Source organism: Macaca fascicularis, chromosome 16 (genome assembly GCF_037993035.2).
Source record: "Macaca fascicularis isolate 582-1 chromosome 16, T2T-MFA8v1.1".
NCBI classification, from domain to species: Eukaryota; Metazoa; Chordata; class Mammalia; order Primates; family Cercopithecidae; genus Macaca; species Macaca fascicularis.
Window position 1 is genome coordinate 16,832,558 of NC_088390.1, and position 23,179 is coordinate 16,855,736.

Sequence of the window (23,179 nt, forward strand, 5' to 3'; positions counted from 1 at the left end):
CTGCTCTCTTCGTTATATTATATTGCCACAGCTGTTTTGCAAGATGACTAATTTATGAGAATAGTTCAAACAGAATGTTTCTGGAAGTATATTTTAATAAGGTCAGTGGAAGTTTAAAATATTTATTTACTGATTGTTTTGAAGTTAATCTAGTTACTCATAAGCTTCTGTGGTTCAATTTACCGTGCACTTAATTCTCTAAGCTTTCCCCTGTTGCTCTATAAACATGAACAGAATACATTTCACAGGAACAGAACTTAAAACAGTTAACCCACACTGTCTTACACTCTTGACAGCCCCTTCTTCTGAGTGAAAAAAAAATCAGTAAACTGAAAACTTCATTGGAAGAAACCAGGAACTTAAGAAATTGTAAGGCGTTGGGTTTTTAAATGATTTTTTAAAGGTTTACTGAGAGGAACTGGTTTTCACATTTTCCCCTTTATGTTACACAGAATAAAATCAGGTGGCAAATACACAGAAAGAGAATGAAATCAGGTTAAGTCTGAGGAGAAAAAAATCTCCTCTGTCTGCGCCAGCCATTCTCAAGGTCATCAACAAACAAAATGGGCCACCTTCTTACCAGTCCATTTAAATGACTTCTTGCCCAAGGCCTCCAAGGACAATCATTTTAAATAATTCATGTTCATTTCCTTCTTTGATAATTTAATAAGAACAAAATAGAGAAGCCTACATTCTTCTGAGGTATTCCTTTCAGTTATCTAAATTTCTCTGCAATAAAAAAATACCGAATGATAAACAGACAAATTTAGACTGTATAAGAAAGGCCACAAGAATCAATTTCCAGTACCCCTGTCTTCAGGCATCCTAAGATGTTATTTCAAACACCCAGGCTGCTTGGCTAGAACAATACAAGTCAGTATGAGAAAACCCTGCATCATTTAAGCAGATTAGAGAAATACCCACTAATACTCACCATGTTATATAACAGCAGTTTGTGTGTGTGTGTGTGTGTGTGTGTGTGTGTGTGTGTGTGTACGTCTATGTGTGTAGGAGGCATTCACGGAACAAAGCCTGAACTGAATAACCAAAGAAAATGGTTATTAAGAATGCTATTGGTAGCTGGGCATGGTGGCTCATGTCTGTAATCCCAGCACTTTGGGAGGCCCAGGGTAGATCACTTGAGGTTAGGAGTTCGAGACCAGCCTGACAAACAGAATGAAATCCCGTCTCTACTAAAAATACAAAAATTAGCCAGGTGTGGGTGGTGGTACACATCTGTAATCCCAGCTACCTAGGAGGCTGAGGCAGGAGGATAACCTGAACCTGGAAGGCGGAGGTTGCAGTGAGTGGAGATTACTTCCACTCCAGCCTAGGCGACTGAGCAAGAATCTGTCTCAAAAGAAAAAAAAAAAAAAAAAAGAATACTATTGATGTCTAGGCCTGGTGGCTCACACCTATAATTCCAGCACTTTGGGAGACAGAGGTGGATCACCCAGGCTACAGTGTAGTGGCACCATCTCGGCTCACTGCAGCCTCAGTCTCCCAGGCTCAAGCGATTCTCCCACTTCAGTCTCCAGAGTAGCTGGGACTACAGATGCACACCACCACACTTGGCTAACTTTCTTTTTTAAGAAATGAGTTTTCACCATGTTGCCCAGGATGTTCTCGAATTCCTGGACTCAAGCGATCCGTCTGCCTCAGCTTCCCAAAGTGCTGGGATTACATGCAAGAGCCACTGAGGTTGGCTCTTTCTTTAGTTACATTACTGATGAAATAGCTGCTTTGTGTTTAGGGGCCATATTAACACAACAAAATGAAGCATATGTTCTACTTGTCCCCAGTATATAAAACTATGTTAATAATCGAAAATTTCACCAAAACAAATATGCATATATAATATGGTTTGGTTCTGTGTCCCCACCCAAATCTCATGTTGAAATTATAATTCCCAATGTTGGAGGTGGGGCCCGGTGGGAGGTGATTGGCTCATGGGGGCAGTTTCTAATGGTTTAGCACATCCTCCTAGTGTTGTCCTGCCATAAGAGGTCTCAAGGGATCTGGTTGTTTGAAAGTATGTATTACCTCCTGCTTCATTCATTCTCTCTCTCCTGCCAGCCATGTGAATATGTACCTGCACCCCCTTCACCTTCCACCATGATTGTAAGCTTCCTGATGCCTCCCTAGCCATGTTTCCTGTGTGACCTGTGGAATGTGAGTCAATTAAACTTATTTTTTTTTTTTTTTTTTTGAGCCGGAGTCTTGGCTCTGTCACCCAGGCTGGAGTGCAGTGGCATGATGTCGGCTCACAGCAAGCTCTGCCTCCCGGGTTCACGCCATTCTCCTGCCTCAGCTGAGGCAGCTGGGACTATAGATGCCTGCCACCACGCCTGGCTAATATTTTCTGTATTTTTTAATAGAGATGGGGTTTCACCACGTTAATCAGGATGATCTCGATCTCCTGACCTCGTGATCTGCCCACCTCAGCCTCCCAAAGTGCTGGGATTACAGGTGTGAGCCACTGTGCCTGGCAATACCCAGTCTCAGGTAGTTCAATCTTTTTTTTTTTTTTTTTTTTTTGACTAAGTCTTGCTCTGTCTCCCAGGCTGGAGTGCAGTGGGGCAATCTCAGCTCACTGCAACCTCCACCTCCCAGGTTCCAGCGATTCTCCTGCCTCAGCTTCCCAAGTAGCTGGGGTTACAGGTGCACACCACCACGCCTAATTTTTGTATGTTTAGTAGAGACGTGGTTTTGTCATATTGGCCAGACTGGTCTTGAATTCCTGACATCAAGTGACACTCCTGCCTTGACCTCCCAAAGTGCTGGGATTATAGGCATGAACCACTGTGCCCTGCCTCAAAGTAGTTATTTATAGCAAAGTGAGAACACACTAATATAAGTCCACTGTGTATGACAGGCATAGAACCATGTGTCTTAAAAGTGTTATCTACTTTAATTTTCCATAACCTCCACATATTGTCCCTTATTTTAGAGGAAAATTTGATGACAGTCCCATGGTTCACGAATGGTGAATCCGGGATGCAAATCCAGCTCTAGCCATGCCTTTCTCAAATTTTCTGTTGCGCACAAGTGTTCTGCGAGAGGTACACAAGGTTCTAAAAATAATGCTGTTGGTATTTCTTCTTAAAATATAAGAATATTTAATAAAAAATATCCCCAATATTGCTTTCAACATTCCTATTTTTGTACAATAATCTTGTCTTACAAGGCAGCAACCCATACCTACGAATAACAGTTGGAGGCCAGACTTTCTGATGGTGTGTCACACACAGCAGGTGACATGCACACACCCTATAAGCAGGCAGCCTCTCCACAGAGCACAGCAAGGTGCATGGCCCTCCTCAATGAATGGTGGTCTGCCTTCTACATCTTACCTTGTCATTTAAGACCATATATATATATATGTCTGTAATTGTTTCCTTTTAAAACTCTTATTTAACCTTTCTAATTTGTTGCTTTCCTTGTTATGTTAGAGAACAGAGTCTTCAAACACCTGTGATTGTCTAAAGCTTTTACTTCAAGACACCACTTTACGTTGTTTATTCTGATCCAGGCACAGGTGAGCTCCTGTACATGATTTTTTTTTTTTTTTTTTTTTTTTTTGAGACGGAGTCTCGCTCTGTCGCCCAGGCTGGAGTGCAGTGGCCGGATCTCAGCTCACTGCAAGCTCCTCCTCTCGGGTTCACGCCATTCTCCTGCCTCAGCCTCCCGAGTAGCTGGGACTACAGGCACCCGCCACTTCACTCGGCTAGTTTTTTGTATTTTTTAGTAGAGACGGGGTTTCACCGTATTAGCCAGGATGGTCTCGATCTCCTGACCTCGTGATCCGCCCGTCTCGGCCTCCCAAAGTGCTGGGATTACAGGCTTGAGCCACCGCGCCCGGCCGATTTTTTTTTTTTTTAATGTTTAGTAGAAACAGGGTTTTGCCATGTTGGCCAGGCTGGTCTTGAACTCATCATATTAAGTGATTCATCCACCTTGGCCTCCTAAAATGCTGGGATTACAGGCATGAGCCACCATGCCTGGCCCATGATGATTTTTTAAAGTATTCAAAGGTAACTCCCTTTGGGAAGCATTGCATGGCACCACTGCTACTTTCACAACAATATTTGTGAAGAGGGCGGGTTGTGCCAACCACATGCTCATGCCTGCTGGGATCTTTCCTCAACACCTGGATGACGCCCAGCCCCAGTCCTTTCAATTGATCTCTCATGAGTCCCCTCTACCCACCTAGTTTTTGGACTATACACCCAGCCACCTGAAGTTTTTTTTTCTTTTATGTCCTGCCTCTGTGCCTTTGCTTATTCTATGCCCTTGCCTGGAGTGTAATTTTCTCTAAAAACTTCTTATTGTTTTACACAAAACAAATCTAGGAAAAGTTTGTCCCTCTACTGTGAGACAGAAATTATGAAGTACTCTGTCTCTCAGATGTCAAACAGTATCTTCTGAATTTCACTTTCAAATTTCAATATAAGCATATTCAACAATAAAATCAAACAGGATAAGATGGCAATATGAACATAAGCATCTTAATCTACAAATCTGAACAAAAAGAATCAAAGAAACAGTAAAAATCTTGTAGTCAGGTATCATCTACAAGCTTGGACTTTGAAGAATTTCTGCTAATAGAGAGTATGCTATCCTGGCTAACATGGTGAAACCCCGTCTCTACTAAAAAAAATACAAAAAAAACTAGCCGGGCGTGGTGGCGGGCGCCTGTAGTCTCAGCTACTTGGGAGGCTGAGGCGGGAGAATGGCGTGAACCCGGGAGGCGGAGCTTGCAGTGAGCCGAGATCACGCCACTGCACTCCAGCCTGGGAGACACAGCGAGACTCTGTCTCAAAAAAAAAAAAAAAAAAAAAGAGAGAGTATGTGTGTTGCGGGGGGGGAATAAAATACCAAGAGCTTTCCCCCAAATCCCTTCCAAAGAAAATGGATATAAGGGAAACCCTCCACTAATGTCCCCCACCCTAGAGGGCCAGGGCTGGCAAGGAGCACAAGAAGCCCAGAGAGATGCAGGGCGTTCTGGCAAAGGATCAGGAAAAAGAGGAATTTACATCTGAGGAGGCCAAGGTTGGTTTACCCCAGACACAAAGGACAGTAGTGACAAGGGACAGGGCAGAAAAAGCCATAGTGTGCATCTAAAATGGACGAGGGGCATGCAAATGTAGACCCAGAGAGTTGGCTCTGCATCCCAGGCTCACCAAGCAGAGAAGAAACTGGGCAGAGGTGAACTTCCCCGTTAGGCACTCACCCTTCTCTACTCTACCTGAGCTTCTGTACCTTTCAATATGTAATATACATGCACCTTCAAGAGCCTTCCATCATGTTTCAGTCATAAGAAGATCCTAAGCACTGTCAGGCAAAGGCAGTGGAACTGAGCAGGATCCAGACACTGACGTGGGCCAAACATCAGACCCTGCCACACCTGGATCTGCTTCAGCAAGAGAAGGTGACAAACAAAATAATGCCCTGCTTGATGCAAACATTTGTTTAAATTTTTATTTATTTATTTATTTATTTTGAGATACAGTCTAACTCTGTCGCCCAGGTTGGAGTACAGTGGTGCAATCTCAGCTCACTGCAACCTCCACTTCCCAGGTTCAAGAGATTCTCCAGCCTCAGCCTCCTGAGTAGCTGGGATTACAGGTGTGTGCCACCATACTCGGGTAATTTTTGTATTTTTTTTAAGTAGAGATTGGGTTTCACCATTTTGGCCAGGATAATCTTGAACTCCTGACCTCAGGTGATTCACCCACCTTGGCCTCCCACAGTGCTGGGATTACCGGCATGAGACACCACGCCCAGCCGATGCAAATATTTCATAATACAAAGTAAAGGGGAAACTGCATTCAAGAGAGGACCAATGTTTGTAAATTCATGACCAGAAACAACTTGATACTGGTAATATCTACCTTAAAGTTCAACAAAATAAGAAGACATAAATTAAAGATGACAATTTAAAATGAAAAGTGAGTTAAAAATAATATAAGCAATCTAATAACTCATCAATATTTTAAAGCAGAACTAACCCAAAAGAAAAAGAAATGGGGGCATATTTAGGGCAGTTCTCTCTGAATGCAGATGAAGTGAATCATGTAAAGGTGGGATTTCAATTCAGTGGACAAAGGATGGTTCTGACAACAGTGCTGGCATGACCGGCATCCAGCTGGGAGAGAAAGACCCACAGCTCACATCAGATTACATAAAGAAAGGTGGATCAAACCCCTGCGAGTGTGTGTGTGTGTGTGTGTGTGTGTGTGTGTGTGTGTGTGTGTGCGCGCGCGCATAAAACAGACGGTGAAACTTAAACCCTTATTTGTAACAAACAAGATTGGAGAGGAAAAACCTTCAAACAAACAGAAAGAAACAATAAAAGAAAACACTAACAGTTAACATTACATAAAAATATAAACTTTTCTATGCTACAGATGTTAAAGCCAAAGGCCCATAGTACACTGGGGTCAAAAACACACCTTTGGGCAGGCACGGTGATTCACAATTGTAATTCCAGTAATTTGGGAGACTAAGGTGGGAGGATCACTCGAGCCCAGGAGTTGAAGACCAGCCTGGGCAATAAAGTGACACCCCATCTGTACAAAAATTCGAAATAATTATGAAGGCATGGTGGTGTTCGCCTGTAGTCCCCGCTATTTGGGAAGCTGAGTGGGAGGATCATTTGAGCCTGGGAGGTCAAGGCTGCAGGAAGCTGTGATCGTGCCACTGCACTCCAGCCTGGGTGACAAAGCAAGAACCTGTGTCAAAACAACAACAACAAAAAACCCCAAAACAAAAAACAAAACAAAAAAACCCCGACATCCCTAAAAAAATACTAACTTATAAACTGATGAGAAAGAAACAATCAGCTCAGTGAAAAAATAGGCAAAAGTGCTAAGTCTAGAAGAGAAAGTGCAATTGGTTAGTAAACATAAAAATATGCTCAGAGAAATACAAATTAAAATCTAATAAGATAGTATTTTTCACTTATCCTATTGGCAAAAATAAGATCAACACTCTCTGTGGCTGCTCAGACTATGTAGAGATGGGCACGTTCATCAAGAGTGAAATGTCACAGCAGTCAGGTGAGTAACCTGGAGACATCTATTAAAATAAAAATGTGCATAGTCTCTAGAGCAGCAGTCATAGTTTTAGAAATTCATCCTATAAAAATAAAATCACAACTATATAGGACTATATGAATAAGGACTGGTATTATAGCATCATTCGTAATGAAGAAAACCATTACATTACATTACATGCTGGCATTAGTAAGACAATATTTGAATATTCCAGGGCACATCCTTCCTGTGGAAGGCCATGCAGCTCTTAAAATGAGTTCTCTTTGTATATATTGACCTGGAAGTATGCCCATGTTACATGAAATAAAAAGTGAAGGTGCAGCGTACTGAGTAGAATATAGTCCTGTTTATATTTAAAAATATATAAACAAAGCCTATACATTTTATGATTAACACAAAATATACACACTGTTACCACTGATTACCTTGCAGGGTAAGTACTGAAGGAGGAGAAAGATTAGTATTTTTTTTGACACATCTCCATTTTGCTACCAGCATACCTAAATATTACTTCATAAGTCCACTACATGAATTCACCAATCTATTCATTTTTAAATTACAGTAAGACACATCTAGGCCGGGCGCGGTGGCTCAAGCCTGTAATCCCAGCACTTTGGGAGGCCGAAACAGGTGGATCACGAGGTCAGGAGATCGAGACCATCCTGGCTAACATGGTGAAACCCCATCTCTACTAAAAAATACAAAAAACTAGCCAGGCGAGGTGGCGGGCGCCTGTAGTCCCAGCTACTCGGGAGGCTGAGGCAGGAGAATGGCGTAAACCCGGGAGGCGGAGCTTGCAGTGAGCTGAGATCCGGCCACTGCACTCCAACCTGGGCGAGAGAGCAAGACTCCGTCTCAAAAAAAAAAAAAAAAAAAGACACATCTAGACTAAAAAGTCCATACTATATTTTCTGAGATTCTACAGTTTTGCTTAAAAATTAATTTATGCAAAACTAGTATTTTTGCTCCATGTCCTCTTGTTTAATAATAAAATCATTCATATCCCATGTCAACCTTCTATCTACAACTTAAAGTCCAGCTTGTTTCTCCCTCAAATTCTATTATTTGAGGAGGCTTTGAAGTTCTGAAACTATATTCATGAAAAAATGTAGAACAAAATGACATAAAGGCCCTGCAGAAACATAGCTGGTGATTAAAACTCAAGTAGCAGAAGGGCTTCTGTATAATAACATTATTTAGCATTTTATAAATGCTTACAGATAAAAATACTCAGCAGTACCAGGAGTAAAGACAGGACAAAATGTGGGGTGCAAATACGGTGGTACCTTTTAAGTTGAGGTTGCAGTTTTCTTACTGTTTATATTTAAAAACATCCAGCAAATGAGTTTTAAATCATCCCAATAACTCTGAATACGAGGTAAAGAGCTCCCAGAATATGCGGTCCTACTAGTATTTATTTTTACAGAGAAGATATCAATGTCTCTTCTTTCTCACAGCAAGCCAATTATTCTAGTGATTCTGGGCTGTCTGGTTTGACACCCCAAAACATCTTCCTGAGTTTAAAGAACATTCCTGTTCCTAATTTTCCTTTTATTAGACAGTAACTCTTGCCTTGTCTCATCCTTTGGATAAGATAGATATTAGTTATCCTTTGAATAGGTAATAGCTCCATGCTGAGAACTGCAGGAGGTTTCTGCCTGATGGAGGCTGCTGAATTGGGTTTGGATCTTCACAAACACATGTATTTCTGGAAGTTTAAAATCCACGTAAAATTGTGGATCGCTCTGAGTTGAACACAGTTTCCAGGGTGAGTTTCATTCATGAGGCTTTTGGTGTAGCTGTCATTCAACCGTTTTCCACTAGATTTCTATTGCCACTGTCACCGTGCTTACCTACCTAGCTTAACATCCTTTATGATCAAATGCCAAGACGAGCTCGGTCTGGAGACCCTGATCCAGCGGCGCTAGAGGAATTAAAGACACACACACAGAAATACAGAGGTGTGGAGTGGGAAATCAGGGGTCTCACAGCCTTCAGAGCTGAGAGCCTCAAACAGAGACAGACCCACATATTTATTGACAGCAAGCCAGTGATAAGCATTGTTTCTATAGATTATAGATTAACTAAAAGTATTCCTTACGGAAAACAAAGGGATGCACCCAAATAAAGGGATGCGCTCTGGCTAGTTATCTGCAGCAGGAGTGTGCTCTCCTTAAGGCACAGATCACTCATGCTATTGTCTGTGGTTTAAGAACGCCTTTATTCTCTTTGAAGCAATTGTGAATGGAAGTTCATTCATGATTTGGCTCTCTGTTACTGGTGTATAAGAATGCTTGTGATTTTTGCACATTAATTTTGTATCCTGAGACTTTCCTGAAGTTTATTATCAGCTTAAGGAGATTTTGGGCTGAGACAATGGGGTTTTCTAAATATACAATCATGTCATCTGCAAACAGGGACGATCTGACTTCTTCTCTTCCTAACTGAATACCCTTTATTTCTTTCTCTTGCCTGACTGCCCTAGCCAGAACTTCCAACACTATGTTGAATAGGAGTGGTGAGAGAGGGCATCCCTGTCTTGTGCCAGTTTTCAAAGGGAATTTTTCCAGTTTTTGCCCATTCAGTATGATATTGGCTGTGGGTTTGTCATAAATAGCTCTTATGATTTTGAGATACGTTCTATCAATACCCAATTTATTGAGAGTTTTTAGCATGAAGGGCTGTTGAATTTTGTCAAAGGCCTTTTCTGCATCTATTGAGATAATCATGTGGTTTTTGTCTTTGGTTCTGTTTATATGCTGGATTACGTTTATTAATTTGCGTATGTTGAACCAGCCTTGCATCCCAGGGATGAAGCCCACTTGATCATGGTGGATAAGCTTTTTGATGTGCTGCTGGATCCGGTTTGCCAGTATTTTATTGAGGATTTTTGCATCGATGTTCATCAGGGATATTGGTCTAAAATTCTCTTTTTTTGTTGTGTCTCTGCCAGGCTTTGGTATCAGGATGATGTTGGCCTCATAAAATGAGTTAGGGAGGATTCCCTCTTTTTCTATTGATTGGAATAGTTTCAGAAGGAACGGTACCAGCTCCTCCTTGTACCTCTGGTAGAATTCAGCTGTGAATCCATCTGGTCCTGGACTTTTTTTGGTTGGTAGGCTATTAATTATTGCCTCAATTTCAAAGCCCGCTATTGTTCTATTCAGGGATTCAGTTTCTTCCTGGTTTAGTCTTGGGAGAGTGTAAGTGTCCAGGAAATTATCCATTTCTTCTAGATTTTCTAGTTTATTTGCGTAGAGGTGTTTATAGTATTCTCTGATGGTAGTTTGTATTTCTGTGGGGTCAGTGGTGATATCCCCTTTATAAAATACCTAGGAATCCAACTTACAAGGGATGTAAAGGACCTCTTCAAGGAGAACTACAAACCACTGCTTAGTGAAATAAAAGAGGACACAAACAAATGGAAGAACATACCATGCTCATGGATAGGAAGAATCAATATCGTGAAAATGGCCATACTGCCCAAGGTAATTTATAGATTCAATGCCATCCCCATCAAGCTACCAATGAGTTTCTTCACAGAATTGGAAAAAACTGATTTAAAGTTCATATGGAACCAAAAAAGCACCCGCATCTCCAAGACAATCCTAAGTCAAAAGAACAAAGCTGGAGGCATCACGCTACCTGACTTCAAACTATACTACAAGGCTACAGTAACCAAAACAGCATGGTACTGGTACCAAAACAGAGATATAGACCAATGGAACAGAACAGAGTCCTCAGAAATAATACCACACATCTACAGCCATCTGATCTTTGACAAACCTGAGAGAAACAAGAAATGGGGAAAGGATTCCCTATTTAATAAATGGTGCTGGGAAAATTGGCTAGCCATAAGTAGAAAGCTGAAACTGGATCCTTTCCTTACTCCTTATACGAAAATTGATTCAAGATGGATTAGAGACTTAAATGTTAGACCTAATACCATAAAAACCCTAGAAGAAAACCTAGGTAATACCATTCAGGACATAGGCATGGGCAAGGACTTCATGTCTAAAACACCAAAAGCAATGGCAACAAAAGCCAAAATTGACAAATGGGATCTAATTAAACTAAAGAGCTTCTGCACAGCAAAAGAAATTACCATCAGAGTGAACAGGCAACCTACAGAATGGGAGAAAAATTTTGCAATCTACTCATCAGACAAAGGGCTGATATCCAGAACCTACAAAGAACCCAAACAAATTTACAAGAAAAAAACAAACAACCCCATCAAAAAGTGGGCAAAGGATATGAACAGACATTTCTCAAAAGAAGACATTCATACAGCCAACAGACACATGAAAAAATGCTCATCATCACTGGCCATCAGAGAAATGCAAATCAAAACCACAATGAGATACCATCTCACACCAGTTAGAATGGGAATCATTAAAAAGTCAGGAAATAACAGGTGCTGGAGAGGATGTGGAGAAATAGGAACACTTTTACACTGTTGGTGGGATTGTAAACTAGTTCAACCATTATGGGAAACAGTATGGCGATTCCTCAAGGATCTAGAACTAGATGTACCATATGACCCAGCCATCCCATTACTGGGTATATACTCAAAGGATTGTAAATCATGCTGCTATAAAGACACATGCACACGTATGTTTATTGCGGCACTATTCACAATAGCAAAGACTTGGAATCAACCCAAATGTCCATCAGTGACAGATTGGATTAAGAAAATGTGGCACATATACACCATGGAATACTATGCAGCCATCAAAAAGGATGAGTTTGTGTCCTTTGTAGGGACATGGATGCAGCTGGAAACCATCATTCTCAGCAAACTATCACAAGAACAGAAAACCAAACACCGCATGTTCTCACTCATAGGTGGGAACTGAACAATGAGATCACTTGGACTCGGGAAGGGGAACATCACACACCGGGGCCTATCACGGAGAGCGGGGAGGGGGGAGGGATTGCATTGGGAGTTATACCTGATGTAAATGACGAGTTGATGGGTGCTGACGAGTTGATGGGTGCAGCACACAAACATGGCACAAGTATACATATGTAACAAACCTGCACATTATGCACATGTACCCTAGAACTTAAAGTATAATAATAAAAAAAAAGAATAAATAGACATAAAATGCAAAAAAAAAAAAAAAAAAGAACGCCTTTAAGCAGTTTTCCGCCCTAGGCGGAAGTGGGCCAGGTGTTCCTTGCCCTCATTCCAGTAAACCCACAACCTTCATTGTGGATGTCATGGCCATCATGAACATGTCACAGTGCTGCAGACATTTTGTTTATGGCCAGTTTGGGGGCCAGTTTATGGTCAGATTTTGGGGGCCTATTTCCAACAATCAATGAAACATCTACTTGTGTTTAGCCCAGCAAGATTCTGAAAATTAACCCAAAGCTTAGTGGCACTTAGTTTCAGATAAGGTAATGAAGTTAGATCCCGTGTGAAGAGGCACAATCAAGACCCCACAGAAGGAAGCCAAACTTTCTGATTTCTTCAAAATAAGACATTGCTCAGATCTGCTCTGCCACTGTGCCCTCTCAACATTCCAGCTGCAAATAACTCTTCTTCATGAGACTTGTACTTTGTTTTTTCAGGACAACTTCATTTTATTCTCCAAATAAAAGACTGCTGAAGCTTCTGAGAAAAACAAAAAAGAGTGAAGGATCATCTTTGATCACGCAGCGAGCTGATTCCAAAATGCGGACAAAAAGCAGAGACTCAATGGCAATGATTCTGAGAAACAGTGAATGTCACAAGGAGACAACTGGGCTCTTTACAAAGAGGCAATTTCTCTTCTACACATTCCCCCTTTCATATGGAGATGGCTGTGGCTCTCAATCATGGGAAAAGCTGGGCTGTCTTTCTTCCACCAAATGCTCTGCTAGCTGACAGAGCCCAGGGAGCTGTGAACATGGAAACGGGGAGGGAGAGGCTGTAAAGGAGTTACCTAAGGCAACACCGTCTTAGTTCACAAACGCAAGAATTTCCAGCTTACACTGTCCCACATGGACAAGCTAATGTCCAGGATAGGTCAATGGGTTTTAATTCCTACTGTTCCAATTTTTTGGAAGCCAAAGGTTTTCAGACATAAAAAAAAAATGTCAGACTACAAGTGCCTGTACTAGGCTCCTTCCACCAGAACTTCTCCAACAAAGAACTGTGTGGTGAAGCAGAGATGCCCATGATGAACACCACAGGCCCCTCCAGAATTTACAGAGAGGCTTGTGCTTCCCTCTACTGTCAAGGCCAAAAAATTTTTTTTCTTTCATAATTTCAACCTAAAAATCCTGAAGGCCTAAGAGAAGCTTATGTCCACACTGTTTAAATCTGTAAAGATGCAGGTTAGGGAACAGGGAAGCAGACGCAGCTATTTAGAATTATAGACTGTGTATCTATGTCATAAATGTAACCTATAAAAAATACTATGTGAGTCAACAGATAATGCTGACTACAGTAAGAGGATATGAGAGGACCAGGTTCTACATTAACGGCCAAATTAAATGCCAGAGGCCCCTATCCGTTCATGGGTACTAAGATGAGGTCTGTTCAGAAACAGTTCAGGAATCCTCAGGGGAAGGGCTCCCTCTACCTGGGACAGGGGCTCGGTACCAGAGCATCTGCGGCAACAGAGCTGAAAAAGGGACCTTAGGGACCCAAGAATCTATACCTCCAACTTCCGCCCTTCCCCTCTGCGCGGCAGCTGGAGAACACGTGCTGAGCGGCTGTGACCCATTAGAGCCATCAGAGCAACACAGAAGGCAGCAGTGCAGGCACATGCAGTGACGCTCGGGCTGACACTCATGTGCGCACACGGAGTTAAGCCAATTCCAGCGGAGTCTGCACATGCTGCGCTGCCACACTGCTCACCTCCGAGAGGGGACAACCCAGGAACTGGTGGTGCAGGCAAAACACATTCGAATCACAGACATTCTATTTAGATACCAACAGCATTAATTAGGCACAGATGTTAAGTGTGTTTAATGATCTCTTTTAAAGATGTTTTCCATGGATGCTTACTGGTATTATATAAGCACAGTAAGAACTAGGTAAGTCACCCTGAAATAACAGCATTTATGCTAAGGCTGGCACAGGAGTTTCTGACTCTCCCACCAGGGAAAGGTCAGTTGACCAACCACTCCAGAGAATAGCAGAGCTTAAACGACCTTGAAAACTACTCACTTTTCCCACCTCTTTTAACAGAGGCAGGAGACAGGGCTGGGAATGAGATATTGCTAGTTGGCTGCAAAGATGAGGCTGAGAATGAGATACCGCTAGTTGGCTGCAAAGATGAGGCTAGCACCTTCCTTCCCCACATACCTTAACATCCGTTATTCTAACTCTGAAATAAAAATATTTTTGAAAGTGTAACAGGGCTGAAGATCGTTGATGAGTTAGATAATATCCCACTGTAGAGTTACTGAGTTCCGGTAATAAATGCTGATTTGCATTCCTCTCTGTGCCCTTCATCTCATGCCTATCAGCCTGGCTGCAACCATCCCTGTGAGTGCCCATAGATGCAAACAGAGCTTAAGAACCAGGTAATCCCGTGTCAGGATCCAGGTGCTTTTTGGGTGTTCTTACCTTCTCGCAGTTGTACTTGAAGATCTCATCAGAGAATGTTCTGCAAGTTCTTTGGCTGTAGCTGAACCAAGAATGACTTTTGAGTTCTCATTAGATGACTGCCAAAGTCAAATTGAGTTTCAATCAAGAAGTCATTCAGCCAAGATGGAAACACTGGCTGGCTTCTGGAGCTTGGAGGGTGTGAGTTGGTTTTAATTCTTGCTCATGGGGTAGGTTCCAGAAGTGGGTGAGCCATGAGCTAGTAACTGCCTAATAGTCAACTCTTCAGAGGGGACATCTTGCCAGAGAAATGCAAAATCAGACAAGAAACCATCACTGGCACTTGTCTGACTTCCTGCCAAATGCAATGACAGGCAAAATCATTATGATGCCTGATTCAGTACCATGACATGTTCTCATTGGTGTCAGTTCTAAAATTTAGAAATACTTTATGGTAAGGGATTAAACTGCTATATTGAGAAAGTAATGTTGCAAATCACTGGAAAATCAAAAAAGAAAATTCTGTGTTTAAAAAAACAGTGATGTTAAGATTGAAGATGTAGGATGCAGCATAGGGAGTCCTAAACTGCCAGGATGCATGCGGAGATTTCCTAGAATATCAGGGTTCACGCTGCATGGTCTGGACTGTGTCTCACAATATACGTAAGAAATGCCGCAGCTCACACAAGAACCTGGTTATTCGGGGCCACCATGGAAACTTAGGACTTGTCTTTTACCATTTATCATTAAAATAGCATCCATGTGAAGCAACACAAGTTCTGACTGGGATCTTCTTCCAATGACAGACAATAGGGAAGCAAGACAGAGGCAAACAAACAACAGCAGACCAGAGGCCACCCAGAATGGCCTCACTGCTGTTTCAATAGGGAACACTGCAAAATCTAGTTTTCCTAAAATCCACATCCTTTGGTGGCCAGAAGGTAAAGGTCCAGCTATAAAGTAATGATCTTGTCTGGTGCAACTGTAGTCCTAGATACTCAGGAGACTGAGGCAGGAGGATCACTTGGGCTCAGTAGTTCGAGTCCAGCCTGGGCAACATAGCAAGACCACATCTCTAAAAACAAATAGCTAAATAAAATAATAATCTTGATTTTGATTTTTCAAGGTGAGTTGTCTGATCTTCATCTTTCTCCAAAGGCCATTTTATGTAAAAGTCATAAACAAAGAAATGAACTACTCAGAAGCAGAATTAACAGAAAAATCACAACAGAATTCTGAGAAATATCCTCTTTCCAATATCATGAAATTCATGAAAACAGAACATCAGACCCAAAGGCTCAGAAGGAAGTCACTGATCCTGGAATTGTGTAAAAATCAGGGCCAACTGATCAACATTCAGAGCCCAGTAAACTTGATCTAAAAAGACTGATATTTGAAAGATACTTAAAAATTCAAAATCATCTCCTAGTATCCAAGAATCTCAAAGGGCACTCATTCTTGATTGGGTGAATATAATATCGCATTAGTTAAAGCATAAAATACTGTTTATAATTTTGTCTATAAACCATTTGAATTTCAGATAATAATTAACATTGGGCTCACTTTGGGAATACCTTCCTCTTAAATGTTGCTATTAGCAGAGCTCTCTGGACTGACAGGCTGTGTGTTTCTCCCCCTCAAGAGCGGAGGGGATTGTCACACATCAGCCAAATGCATGTTTTCCACTCTTTTTTAAATAAAGTGGGTTACGTCAAGGCCTTTTGAAGTAGCCCATGGGTGTTCTCAATGAGTAGGCACATCCCTGGGCCAGGAGGAATGTGTTATTATTTGGTGGCCCCTCCCTTTGGGAGTGATTCCAGCTTCTCCCACTGCATGGGAGTGACCTGTGCAAGGTGGTGGGTTCATATTTATTAGTGTGCACTCCCTGCACTAATAAATACTAAGACTCAAGGAGCATCCTAGACAGGACTTCTATTCTTTAAGCCTAGCAGGATACTTGGCTAGAACTTGCCCTTCATGTATAAGTGAGAAGCTTAACACCCCTTATGCTGCTAAGCATGGCAGAACTGCACTGGATAGAATGTTCCTAGAGTTGTGATGGTGCTGGTAGTGCAGACTGATCCCAGAAAAGAAACAGCAGAGCCTTGCACAGAGAGGCATGAAGCATCTCATCCCCACCAGGGAGCCCCACGCATAGTGATTAAGTGAGAAGCAAGCATGGCCTGGGTGCCCACCAGATTCATGGAGGGGCAGCTGTGCTGGGAACCACCCTGCTGGGGCCCTGCACATTCCCCAGCTCCTTCTGCAGCCAGGCATCATCATCCTCCTCCCCCTCCCCCTCCCCTTCCCCCACCTCCTCCAGCAGTTTCCTCTTCACAGTGCCCAGCTCCTGGTGGGCTTCTCACTTGATATTGTTGGCCACTGCCACAATTGTTGGCAGTCTGCAGATGCGGTTGGAATCACCTCCATTCCTTGGCCTCCTTCTGAAAATGCCAGAGCCCACCTCTGTGTCAGATGCCTGCCAGGGCTGGTGCCTGGGCAGAGACCCCAGAGTCCCTGTGTCAGTCACCAAGAAAGAACAGCCAGCAGTGCTTAGTGAGGCCCTTCTTTCACCGCCTCTCACTGCTAGGAAAAGGCACTGGTGGGAATTACACCTTCAGGTTATGAGAGCTCTCCATCCTGACAACAAATGACTGCTTTGATTTTACTTCCTGCTGGCAAGAATTTAGTTTCAGGGCCCAGGTCATGAAAATGTTCCAAGAGAAAGCAGGATAGAGACAGTGATCCAGATCTTGGAGGGGGTAATTTATAGGAAGATTGTGGTGAAGGCTCCCACCACATCTCCCCTGTATCTGCTCAGTCAGAGTCTTTAGTTGCCTCCCCAAATCTGACTTCTGTTCCTCCAGCTTGATCACATTACCTAGAAATAGACAATTCAGATAGGCCTTGGAAGAGTTGTGAGACTCTTGAGAGAAGGTAAGTCAGGTAGCAAAGGGGCAGCTCCAGATGCCACAGCAGGTGTTCAAATCTATCCATTCTACTGTAAATGCAACTTTTAGCAATTTCAATTTACCCTGCAAAGAGGGGCTGGAAGAAGTAAGTTCCTCCAAGACAGGGAACAGGATGATCTGAAAAATACATGGTGCATATTGAGGTTACAGCCTCAGCAAACAGAATGCACAACCAAATAGCAGCACTATGGGAAGAGGCCTCAATGGCCATGCACACTTGCACACCGAGCCCAGCCTCCCTTGCACTCACACACAGTCGTCCTAAGCATCCTTCATCACTGTGAGATAGAAGCTTTCACATAACAGAGCACATGACTGCTTATTCCTCCTGTGGTTTGTAAAGCACTTTCCAGAGTCGTGGGTGTCAATCACAGTTAAGCCTCTGAATCACTGATGAAGCTTTTGAAAAGCACTTACGTTCTAGTCCCACACTCCAGGTACATGGAGGCAGAATCTCCAAGGGCAAACGGAACCCAGGGATGTGTGCATTTAACATCTTCCCAGGTGGCTGGCCCGCCTCTCCCTACAGCCCCTCATTCTCCCTGCCTCCAATTCTCTCCATATGGCTATCAGTCATTCGAGTTTAAATGTGATGGTGTCAGTCACCAAGCTGAAATTTCTCAACAGGTCCTCATCCTCTAACCTAGAGCATTAGTTTTCTATGAAGCATGTGAATCAGAATCACCAGAGAAGGCTAAAAAGATGCCTGTTGGCAGGTCCTACCCCAGCAGTTCTAGTTCTAGTGGGCCTGTGAGTCTGCCATCTGGGATCATTCTGCAGAGTAGAAAACACTCCCTAATTTCCTCTTATTTTTCAGTCCATTTCTCTCCCATCAGGATCTTATGGGAAGGAGTGATTGGTCTAGGGCCGGATTCGTGTGTCCCAGGGTCTCTGAGCAAAAAGATATCTGAATAGTACTTCAAAATCCCTTTTAAAAAGTTTAACAGCTTTTCAAAAGATGGCTTGGGTTACTGTCAGTCTTGGATATATGATGATATAACCACAGGGGTGGGCCTAAATTTTGCTGTGGACATTAATTACACACTGGTTTTCTTGGTGTGTCTGTGCTGACTTTTAAGGATTTAGGGACAATACAACCCCATTCTCAACAGCAAAATATCACAAAAACAAAAACAAACAGAACAGAACTTGTCTTCTTTGACTTTTCTTCTCAATCATGGTGCTGGGTTTGGAAGCATACACTGACAATGATGGCGTACAGGTTTTCAGTTGTATTCTGAGAACAGCCTGGATGGCACCAACGCTGAATGCTGAGGTCCCGCAGTTCTATTGCGTGTCATGTCCAAGGAGAAATGGGGCAGGCGCTGTCAACTCTCACTCATACCAACTCATCAATAACTGGAATACACAGGTTCATGCACAGAGTTGCCATGCACACCAAATCAGCGAACACTGAACTATCGTGAAAAATACAGGTTAATACAGGTTAGGTTCCCGAGATCCTCTGGTCACAACATTCTCATCAACTGAAATGCCATTTGTGTTATACAGGTTCATCTGCCAATCTCTCCATAAAACAAGCAAGTCTCATCAGCAGTGGAAATCCATTCTTCCCATTTCCTTCTTCCTGATACTGAGCAAGTATTTTTAAATTCTTCCTCAGCCTCCTGATCTGCAGAATCTGCCTTGCCTCCAAGGTTAACCTTTCTCACACTTTACAGCCTTTTGAAACCTGGGAGCCGACCAGCATTAGCCAAGAAGAATTTAATATTTTCCTGATTTTGGGCGATGTGCATGTAAATGTCTTTGGTTTTCAGTCTCACAATAACGTTGCCCACTGCTTTTTAAAATTGGCTGTCTTCTCATGAATCCATGAATTTGGCCACTTTTCCATCTTTTCCACAGCTGCATCACACTCTACAGATGTCCCTTTAGCACGTCAGGGCAGCTTTACAAACGTATTGTCAAACACAAACATATTGTCAAACTTCCTCTCCCTTTCTCTCGTCGATTCAATAACTCACGTTTAACAGCTCAGGAGCTCATGCCTTCATGAAGCTTCCCTAACACACGTTTTCTCTGCACGTCTCTCCCAGCCTCCCTGTGCTTAGGGACAGTGGACAGCACTGCGGCACTGCACTTGGGGCCATTTTAAACAGCGAAGTCACCAAAACCAAGCAAAAAAATGCTAAAAGTGTAGTACTAAATAGACCACAAAAAAGACACGTGTACAGTACGAGAAGGTAAAGTGTTCGCCTGACTTCATGGGGAGCATAAGCACCAGATGACTCAACTTTTTCACTTCTCTGTGCATGTCCAAAAATGACAAAAATGACTGTGAAAGTGCTCGGTGTGTTGATTTGGGGGTTAAAATACATTTTAGAAGCTGGGTGCCGTGGCCCATGCCTGTAATCTCAGCACTTTGGGAGGCTGAGGCGGGAGGATCACCTGAGGTTGGGAGTTCAAGACCAGCCTGACCAACATGGAGAAACCCCGTCTCTGCTAATTAAATTCAAAATTAGCTGGGCATGGTGGCGCAAGCCTGCAATCCCAGCTACTCGGGAGGCTGAGCAAAACTCCATCTGAAAAAAAAAATAATAATTTTAGCAAGCAGGTGGATTTCAAAAATGTGAAATCTGTGAATAAGGAGGATCAACTGCATGGGGTGGGGAACTTCTCAGGCAACTGACCAAGCTATTCTTAGTAATGGCTGGTGTGACCTAAATGCTTTGTCCATTAAATCTTTTTTTTTTTTTTTTTGAGGCAGAGTTTCACTTTGTTGTCCAGGTTGGAGGGCAATGGCGCGATCTCAGCTCACTGTAACCTCTGCCTCCTGGGTTCATGCGATTCTCCTCCCTCAGCCTCCTAAGTAGCTGGGATTACAGGCATCCGCCACCACACCTGGCTAATTTTTGTATTTTTAATAGAGACGAGGTTTTACCATGTTGGCCAAGTTGGTCTCAAACTCTTGACCTCAGGTGATCCACCCACCTCGGCCTCCCAAAGTGCTAGGATTACAGGCGTGAGCCACCACACACGGCCATGTCCATTAAGTCTTTTGTCACAAAAGCAAAGAACATTAGATATGACAATTTGATAAGGCTCATTTGGACAAAGCAGGCAATGTTTAATCCCTTTTAAAAATTTCTTTCCCAAGTCAAAGTAAACAATGAGCTCATAAGCCACATGCTGATGCCTCTTCAGCAACTAAGTGGCCGACATCTGTAAGTTACTTGATATCCTATCATCAATGGCACACATGCAGGAATTGTTTTCTTCCTTAGACGAAGAGCACACATTGTTCATCCACTGTGACACCTATCATCCATCTCTATCAGATCTAAGAGACAACACAGAGTCAATACTTGGTGACTGGCAAGGTATTTCTTCTGAATAACCCATTCCTACCCCGCAGAATGTCCTTAGGAAGAGTCCCTGTGAACTCTCACACAGTCACAGCTGAAGTGTCCCAACTTGCAGCCTCCAAGCCGATCAGGCTGCATAGAGACAGTGGCAGCAGCATGGCTCACACACAGCACATCTAGCACACACAAGAAATATTTGTGGCCGGGTACAGTGATTCACATCTGTAATCCCAGTGCTTTGGGAGGCTGATTTGGGACGATCGCTTGAGCCCAGGAGTTTGAGGCTGTGGTGAGCTATCGTCGTACCACTGCACTCCAGCCTAGACAACAGACTGAGACCCTCTCTCTAGAACAACAACAAAATGAACAACAAACAACAAAGCATTTGCTATTTTTCACAGTCACTTATGTTGCTTATTTTTTTCTTCTGTTATCCAGTTTTAAACTTAGTTTAAGAGATTAATGATTGTTTCTTAGGGGCTATTCTTCCCAGGAGACTACAGCACACTCAAATGAAAGACTCTTCATAAACCCCAGCCAACACACGGTCGAAAACCTTCCCACAGTCACCCACTGCTGCTGGGTTCTTTAGTGTCCTACTCACTCCCATTCCACATTTCACCTGGGCTTGACCCCACTTATTTTTTAGCTCACTGATAAGTTGATTACTATGTAACTTGACAGCCTGGTGCTGTTCCACCTCATCTTCCAATGCAAACATGGTTTCTTTCATGTCTTTGATCTCTGCATCACTCTCTGATGTTTCTTCTTGTAGCTTTAGGCTTGTTCTGTTTAGCTGTTCTGCTTGGTGATTACATATCTCCTTCAGGTATGAATAATCTTTTTCCACTTAAAATAAAAGGAAAGTTCCCTGGTTGGCTTAACAACAACAAAGTTCACATGGTGATCAGTCCACTACAAGCCAAAGCCCCATCATGGACACAATATACCCATGTAACAAACCTGTGCATTAACCCCCTCAATCTAAAATAATACATTACAAAAAGCCCCTGGCAAGTCAGCAGCAGGCTCATGGACACAGTGGCAAAGACGCCCTTGGCATGTGCTGTTTCTTGCATTATTGGCCTCAGAAACAGCTGAGGCTACGAATAGTCAGAGAAAAATGATGTATGCTTCCAAACGGCTGGATTTTGTGCCCCTTCCTACAAGTCAAAGGGAATCTGCACGCACTTAAATATTCCTCTTTCCTGCAGCTGGGGGAGCGGTGCTTTCCTGGGAGGCACTGGCCCTGCACCAAGAGGGCTCCTTGGTGTGGCCGCCCCACCGCACATCAGCTGTGGAGCGGCGCCCTCTGCTGCTGAGCTGTGAACAACACCCCTGAAGCCAGGCTGATCTGCAATCTCCTTAGCCCTAAGATACTTAGCCATTAAGTTACAACGTTTCTTTAGAGAAATACATTATGAACCTGATAGAGAAACACAGTGGAAGGCACAGAGCACTGAAACATACACACACCAGAAGCAGAAAAGTGGCAGAGTACAGTCGTTCCACTTGTTCAATTTTTGATTGTTAAATATTTTAAATATACAGGAAACTACCAAAAATAATGATAAACAGGTATCCAGACTTAACAATAGTTAAATTTTGCCACACTTGCAAAATCTTTTTATTCTAGGAAGAATTTTTTAAGCTTCAATGTTCCCTCCCACCTCCAAGAGTAATAAACATTATCCTAAAATTGGTATGTGGTCATCCCTTGAATGGTTTTTCACTTTCACTATGTATGTATGTATCCATGATAATGCGTAGTATAGTTCTGGGTGTTCTGAATGTTTTACACAATGATGTTATACTGTATTGTGCTTTTAGAGTATACTATATTATGTTGGGTTGTAACATGGTAACATGCTCTATCCCTCACCAACCTATGCTTATTATGTCCTTGCAGCTTGTTTTTAGCTGTGTTTTCAAAATGTATCCATACTGATACACATCCTGCTAAGTGGCTACTTTAGTTGCTGCATAGTATTCCACTGTCTACAGAAGAAACTATAAACAGAGTAAACAGACAACTTATAGAATGGGAGAAAATATACAGTTAAGGTATATATTAACAAAGGGAAGCCAGGCAGGTGGCTCTGGACTGTAATCGCAGCACTTTGGGGGGCCGAGGTGAGTGGATCATCTGAGGTCAGGAGTTCAAGACCAGCCTGGCCAACATGGTGAAACCCCGTCTCTACTAAAAAATACAAAAAATTGGCCAGGTGCAGTGGCTCACGCCTGTAATTCCAGCACTTTAGGAGACCGAGGCGGGCAGAT

The 23,179-nt window shown here is 42.7% G+C and overlaps 1 pseudogene; it reads right to left on the reverse strand.

Moving 5' to 3' along the window:
- The window catches only part of LOC102123848 (cytospin-B-like), a 48,061-nt pseudogene extending 26,429 nt beyond the window's left edge, over positions 1 to 21,632 (reverse strand).
- Positions 21,633 to 23,179: the final 1,547 nt, after the last annotated feature.